Here is an 8,700-nt window from a genome sequence, read left to right on the forward strand (position 1 = left end):
CATGCCACCTGACCTATACCTGGTCGGGAAGGTGATGGATTTGCTTCGCTTAGTTTCCTGCATGGCATACACGTAAACATCAAATACGAGCCTCGATCGGCTCTCGAGTTATCCCGTGAATCGGCTCAAGGAGCCGATCCACCCATGATTCGTATGAGGTCTACGATCACATGGTGGTCCCGCTTGATCAATATAAAGCTAAAACGACCTACGACGATTTAGGGTTTTCACCACATAATCGGAACATCCTACGCGTGATTGAGTCTGGCAGCCACGCACGGTGATAATAAACCAACCCTAGACAAGGCCTAAAAACCAACATGAAGTTGATCCCCGGAACATCTTATCTAGGGCTAGCAAACTACACCCTACGTGCTACCGGATCCTTCAACCCGTTTGCAAGGCCTAACTATGCGGATATTAAACTAATCCTTAAAGAACAAGGAGCAATCATAACGGATCGGATCTGCTAAATAATGATCAAGCGAGGTGCCGCCCTTACACCTAAGATAGGTGTAAGGGCGGCTAGACGTCTAAGGGTTGCATGAACGAAAGCATGTGACACGATGAAACAATGCTAACCCTAACACATCTATGATAACTACGCTGCTCGCCATCAACAAGGCTTCAGCACGAGCAACGCATGAACGACGAATAAACGTATACTGTCTAGATCGCAAGATGCGATCTAGGCGACATGATGCTTACCCGGAAGAAACCCTCGAAACAAGGGATTGGCGATGCGCCTAGATTGGTTTGTGATGAACGTGATTGTTGTCTTTCTCAATAACCCTAGATACATATTTATAGTCCGTAGACTTTCTAACGTGGGAATAATCCCAACCGTGCACGAGCCAAATTCTATCTAACCGACACGTATCCTACTATATTTACAGATACACGGGCAAACTAGCCCAAACTTTGTATACAAGGCCGATTCATGTATATCTTCCGCGTATATTCTTCAAGCCCATCTTAATCGCGGCCCACCTCTGATCTGGTCAAATTCTGGTGATAACACGGGGAGATCAAGACACGCTGCAAGGGGAGTCTCCCACATCCAATCTCTTTACTTTGTTTTTGTCTTGCTTTACTTTATTTTATTTACTGCTTTGTTTGCTTCCTTTATATCAAAAACACAAAAAAGTTAGTTACTTGCATTACTTTATTTACTGTCTTGTTTGCGTTCTCTATATTAAAAACACAAAAAAAATTAGTTACTTGCATTTACTTTATTTTGTTATCATGTCTAGTTCTGCACTTGTTACTCCGTCACCCGAGGAATTGATCTTTACTTTTAAACAAGGGAGTGAGGAGAGTTTTGAAGAAGCTTGGTCTAGAATTTTGGATTTTTATGAGACAAGACAAATCACGCTTGGAAGATCCCGCTGAAACTCTTGGGAGCAACCATAGATGTGGGAAAAGGCACTCTAAATTTTACTTCTACACCTGGATGCGGTCAAGTATTTCCTAGACAAAAGAGTAAGAATAAGAGTAAGAAGGATAGGCGCAAAGCCCCTGGTAATAATATTAATGCTTCAGCTCTTGATGTCACTTGATTCACACTTTCTGCGCCTAGCTGAAAGGCGTTAAAGAAAAGCGCTTATGGGAGACAACCCATTATTTTACTTCTGCACTTTTGTTTTATATTTGAGTCTTGGAAGTTGTTACTACTGTAGCAACCTCTCCTTATCTTTATTTTATTACATTGTTGTGCCAAGTAAAGTCTTTGATAGTAAGGTTGATACTAGAATTGGATTACTGTGCAGAAACAGATTTCTTACTGTCACGAAATTTAGCAGCCCCGTCTGTAGGTAACTCAGAAAAGTCTGCCAATTTACGTGCGCGATCCTCAGATATGTACCCAACTTTCATTCAATTTGAGCTTTTTCATATGAGCAAGTTAAGTGCCCCTGAAAAATTCGTCTTTACGGACTGTTCTGTTTTGACAGATTCTGCCTTTTATTTCGCATTGCCTGTTTTGCTATGTTGGATGGATTTCTTTGTTCCATTTACTTTCAGTAGCTTTGTGAAATGTCCAGAAGTGTTAAGAATGATTATGTCACCTCTAAATATGTGAATTTTCGATTATGCACTAACCCTCTAATGAGTTTGTTTTGAGTTTGGTGTGGAGGAAGTTTTCAAGGGTCAAGAGAGGAGGATGATACAATATGATCAAGAAGAGTGAAGAGTCTAAGCTTGGGGATGCCCCCGTGGTTCATCCCTGCATATTTCAAGAAGACTCAAGCATCTAAGCTTGGGGATGCCCAAGGCATCCCCTTCTTCATCGACAACTTATCAGGTCACCTCTAGTGAAACTATATTTTTATTCTGTCACATCTTATGTGCTTTACTTGGAGCGTTTGTATGTTTTTGTTTTTGTTTTTGTTTGAATAAAATCGGATCCTAGCATTCCTTGTGTGGGAGAGAGACACGCTCCGTTGTTTCATATGAACACTGGTGTTCTTAGCTTTACTCTTAATGTTCATGGCGAAGGTTGAAACTGCTTCGTTCATTGTTATATGGTTGGAAACAGAAAATGCTTCATGTGGTAATTGGTATATTGTCTTGAATAATTTGATACTTGGCAATTGTTGTGCTCAAATAGATCATGTTTAAGCTCTTGCATCATGTACTTTGCACCTATTAATGAAGAACTACCATAGAGCTTGTTGAAATTTGGTTTGCATGATTGGTCTCTCTAAAGTCTAGATATTTTCTCGGTGAGGTGTTTGAACAACAAGGAAGACAAGTGTAGAGTCTTATAATGCTTGCAATATGTTCTTATGTAAGTTTTGTTGTACCGGTTCATACTTGTGTTTGCTTCAAACAACCTTGCTAGCCAAAGCCTTGTATTGAGAGGGAATACTTCTCGTGCATCCAAATCCTTGAGCCAAAAACTATGCCATTTGTGTCCACCATACCTACCTACTACATGGTATTTCTCTGCCATTCCAAAGTAAATTAATTGAGTGCTACCTTTAAAATTCCATTCTTTGTCTTTGCAATATATAGCTCATGGGAATATAGCCTTAAAAACTATTGTGGTATTGAATATGTTACTTATGTATCTTATTTCTTATAAGTTGTTTGTTGAGCGGTAACCATGTTTCTGGGGACGCCATCAACTATTTCAACTTTGAGTTGCTATGCATGTTCATCTTGTCTGAAGTAAGGGTGATTTATCATGATCAAATGGTTTGAGTATGCATATTGTTAGAGAAGAACATTGGGCCGCTAACTTAAGCCATGAATCATGGTGGAAGTTTCAGTTTGGACATTAATCCTCAATCTCTTATGAGAATATTATTTGTTGTTGAATTCTTATGCATTAAAGAGGAGTCCATTATCTGTTTTCTATGTTGTCCCGGTATGGATGTCCTTAGTTGAGATCTATCAAAAACGAGAAATCAAATGCGATCTATCTCCTTGGACATTTGTACAGGCGACATAGAGGTACCCCTTTGTGACACTTGGTTGAAACATATGTTATGCAGTGATAATCCATGTAAATCCAAGCTAATTAGGACAAGGTGCGAGCACTATTGGTATTCTATGCATGAGGCTTGCAACTTATAGGATGTCTTATGCATAACACATATGAATTATTACTACCGTTGACAAAATTGTTTCTATGTTTTCAAAATGAAAAGCTCTAGCACAAAAACAGTAATCCATGCTTCCCTCTGCGAAGGGCCCATTCTTCTACTTTATGTTGAGTCAGTTTACCTACTTCCTTCTATCTTAGAAGCAAACACTTGTGTCAACTGTGTGCATTGATTCCTACATATCTGCTTATTTGCATTCATCATATTACTTTGTGTTGACAATTATCCATGAGACATATCTATGAGATAAACATGTTGAAGTTGAAAGCAACTGCTGAAACTTATATCTTCCTTTGTGTTGTTTCAAAACTTTCTACTAAGAATTTATTGCTTTATGAGTTAACTCCTGTGCAAGTCTTATTGATGCTTGTCTTGAAAGTACTATTCATGAAAAGTCTTTGCTATATGATTCAGTTGTTTAATCATTGTCTTTACCATTGCTTCGAATCACTTCATTCATCTCATATGCTTTACAATAGTATTGATCAAGATTATGATAGCATGTCACTTCGAAATTATCCTTGTTATCGTTTACCTACTCGAGGGCGAGTAGGAACTAAGCTTGGGGATGTTTGATACGTCTCAAACGTATCTATAATTTTTTATGTTCCATGCTACTTTTATGACAATACTCACATGTTTTATACACACTTTATGTCATTTATATGCATTTTCCGGCACTAACCTATTGACAAGATGCCGAAGCGCCGGTTCTCGTTTTCTGCTGTTTTTGGTTTCAGAAATCCTACAAAGGAAATATTCTCGGAATTGGACGAAATCAACGCCCAGGGTCTTATTTTTCAACGGAGCTTCCAGAAGACCGAAGAGCATACGAAGTGGGGCCACGAGGTGGCCAAACCACAGGGCGGCGCGACCAAGGAGGGGCCCGTCCGCCTACTTATACTCTCCGTCGCGAAAACCCTATTACCGAGAGCCACGATACGGAAAAAGTTCCAGAGACTCCGCCGCCGCCAATCCCATCTCGGGGGATTCAGGAGATCGCCTCCGGCACCCTGCCGGAGAGGGGAATCATCTCCCGGAGGACTCTACATCACCATGATCGCCTCCGGACTGATGTGTGAGTAGTTCATCCTTGGACTATGGGTCCATAGCAGTAGCTAGATGGTTGTCTTCTCCTCATGTGCTATCATGTTTAGATCTTGTGAGCTGCCTATCATGATCAAGATCATCTATTTGTAATGCTAAATGGTGTGTTTGTTGGGATCCGATGAATATGGAATACTATGTAAAGTTGATTATCAATCTATCATATATGTGTTGTTTATGTTCTTGCATGCTCTCCGTTGCTAGTAGAGGCTCTGACCAAGTTGATACTTGTGACTCCAAGAGGGAGTATTTATGCTCGATAGTGGGTTCATGCCTCCATTGAATCCGGGACAGGTGACATAAAGTTCTAAGGTTGTGGATGTGCTGTTGCCACTAGGGATAAAACATCAATGCTTTGTCTAAGGATATTTGTGTTGATTAGATTACGCACCATACTTAATGCAATTGTCTGTTGTTTGCAACTTAATACTGGAAGGGGTGCGGATGCTAACCTGAAAGTGGACTTTTTAGGCATAGATGCATGCTGGATAGCGGTCTATGTACTTTGTCGTAATGCCCTGATTAAATCTCATATTAGTCATCGTGATATGTATGTGCATTGTTATGCCCTCTCTATTTGTCAATTGCCCAACTGTAATTTGTTCACCCAACATGCTATTTCTTACCGGAGGGACACCACTAGTGAACTGTGGACCCCGGTCCATTCTTTTACATCTGAAATACAATCTACTGCAAACCTTGTTCTCTACTTGTTCTTCGCAAACAAACATCATTTTCCACACCATACATTTAATCCTTTGTTTACAGCAAGCCGGTGAGATTGACAACCTCACTGTTAAGTTGGGGCAAAGTATTTTGATTGTGTTGTGCAGGTTCCACGTTGGCGCCGGAATCCCTGGTGTTGCGCCGCACTACACTCTGCCACCAACAACCTTCACGTGGCCCTTGACTCCTACTGGTTCGATAACCTTGGTTTCTTACTGAGGGAAAAACTTGCTGTTGTACGCATCACACCTTCCTCTTGGGGTTCCCAACGGACGTGTGCTTCACGCGTTATCAAGCACCAGAAGGCCAAGGTGTTATATCTTTACAAATGTAAACTAGATTATTGACTCTAGTGCAAGTGGGAGACTGTTGGAGATATGCCCAAGAGGCAATAATAAAATGGTTATTATAATATATCTTTGTGTTTATGATAAATATTTGCATACCATGCTATAATTGTATTAACCGAAATATTGATACATGTGTGTTATGTAAACCACAAGGAGTCCCTAGTAAGCCTCTTGTATAACTAGCTTGTTGATTAATAGATGATCATGGTTTCGTGATCATGAACATTGGATGTTATTAATAACAAGGTTATGTCATTAGGTGAATGATATAATGGACATACACCCAAATAAGCGTAGCATAAGATCACGTCATTAAGTTCAGTTTGCTATAAGCTTTCGATACATAGTTACCTAGTCCTTCGACCATGAGATCATGTAAATCACTTATACCGGAAGGGTACTTTGATTACATCAAACGCCACTGTGTAAATGGGTGGTTATAAAGGTGGGATTAAGTATTCGGAAAGTATGAGTTGAGGCATATGGATCAAGAGTGGGATTTGTCCATCCTGATGACGGATAGATATACTCTGGTCCCTCTCGGTGGAATGTCGTCTGATTAGCTTGCAAGCATGTGAATGGTTCACAAGAGATGATATACCACGGTACGAGTAAAGAGTACTTGTCGGAGACGAGGTTGAACAAGGTATGGAGATACCGATGATCGAACCTCGGACAAGTAAAGTATCGCGTGACAAAGGGAATCAGTATCATATGTAAATGGTTCAATCGATCACTAAGTTATCGTTGAATATGTGGGATCCATTATGGATCTCCAGATCCCGCTATTGGTTACTGGTTGGAGAGAAGTCTCAACCATGTCTGCATAGTTCACGACCCGTAGGGTGACACACTTAAGGTTTGATGTCGTTTTAAGCAGATATGGAATATGGAATGGAGTTCGAATTTTGTTCGAAGTCTCGGATGGGATCCAGGACATCACGAGGAGGTCCGGAATGGTCCGGAGAATAAGATTCATATATAGGAAATCACTTTCCAAGTTTGGAAATGATCCGGTGCATTTATGGAAGGCGCTAGAATGTTCTAGAACCTTCCGGAAGAAATCGCCATGGAAGGACTCCACCAACCCTAACCAGCCAACCAAGTGGGAGGGTGGAGTCCATGGTGGACTCCACCTCCTTGGCCGGCCAACAAGGGGGGAAGGGGAGAGTGCCTGTCCCTCTAGGTTTCGTCCATATGGCAGTTTTTGAATTGGGGTCTTATTCGAAGACTTTGGGCAAACCCTAGGGATTCCACCTATATAAAGAGGAGGAGAGGGAGGGGGCTGACTACACAATGTTGGCCGCACCACCTAGGGCCCCCCAAGGTCGGCGCCCAAGAGAGCCCCCTCTCCCAAACCCTAGCACCACTCCCTCCTCCACCTCTCTCCCGTTGCGCTTAGGCGAAGCCCTGCCGGAGATCTCCACCACCACCGACACCACGCCGACGTGCTGTCGGGATTCCGAGGAGGATCTACTACTTCCGCTGCCTGCTGGAACGGGGAGAAGGATGCCGTCATCAACACCGAACGTGTGACCGAGTACGGAGGTGCTGCCCGACTGTGGCACCGTCAAGATCTTCTACGCGCTTTCGAAAGCGGCAAGTGATCGACTACAGCAACAACGAGATCTAATCTCGTAGGCTTTGGAAATTTTCGAGGGTTAGTCTCATGATCTTGTCGTTGCTACCATCTTCTAGATTGGATCTTGGCTTGTTATTCGTTCTTGCGGTAGGAATTTTTTTGTTTTCTATGCTACGAATTCCATCAATCACTACAAGAAAAGTTGCCATGGCCGACGAAGTTGAAGTCGCGCCGTGGTTGCCGGTGTACCATGGCCGACGATTTTGGTCCCTCCGTGGTGCATGTCAAAACTTTTTTTTTTCTCGTTTTTGAGGCCACCTAGCCCGACGAAAGCGGCCAAAACGTCGCGTATGGTGGCCCGGGACGTGGTGCATCGCGAATTCTCGGGTTCGCCGGCCGAGTCAACGCAAATCCGCACCGCCGAGGGATGTAGGGCCCGGATGGCAGCCTCTCCGGCATTGTTTTTTTTCTCGATCGCGCCATCTCGTTCAACGTTCTCCGATCGAGCCGTTTACGATGCAGGATCATGGGTCCCGCATGTCATCCTCTATGAACCAAAATTCTTTCTATTCTTGGATTTTTTTTGACCCCCCGATTTCCGGCTACTTCCTTTTTCTTTTGATCCCTTGCCGCCTTGGAAACGTTGAGACCGCTCGCTGCTAAATGGGACCCGCATGTCATCCTCTATGTGCAATCAACTTTCTTTTCTTGGAGTTTTTTTTGGCACCTCAAATTTGGTCACTTGCCTTTTTCTTTCGATCCCCTGCCGCCTCTCAAACGGTGATACCGCTCGTCGTAAATGGGACCCGCATGTCATCCTCTATGCACTATAAAACTTTCTTTTCTTGAATTATTTTTGGCACCTCATATTTGGTCACTTGCCTTTTTCTTTCGATCCCCTGCCGCCTCTCAAACGGTGATACCGCTGCTCGCTAACTGGGACCCGCATGTCATCCTCTATGCACTATAAAACTTTCTTTTCTTGAATTATTTTTGGCACCTCATATTTGGTCACTTGCCTTTTTCTTTCGATCCCCCGCCGCCTCTCAAACGGTGATACCGCTGTCTGCTAAATGGGACCCGCATGTCATCCTCTATGTACTATAAAACTTTCTTTTCTTGGATTTTTTTTTGGCACCTCAAATTTGGTCACTTGCCTTTTTCTTTCGATCCCCCGCCGCCTCTCAAACGGTGATACCGCTGCTGCTAAATGGGACCCGCATGTCATCCTCTATGTACTATAAAACTTTCTTTTCTTGGAGTTTTTTTTGGCACCTCAAATTTGGTCACTTGCCTTTTTCTTTCGATCCCCCGCCGCCTCTCAAAC

This window comes from Lolium rigidum, chromosome 3 (genome assembly GCF_022539505.1).
Source record: "Lolium rigidum isolate FL_2022 chromosome 3, APGP_CSIRO_Lrig_0.1, whole genome shotgun sequence".
NCBI lineage: Eukaryota > Viridiplantae > Streptophyta > Magnoliopsida > Poales > Poaceae > Lolium > Lolium rigidum.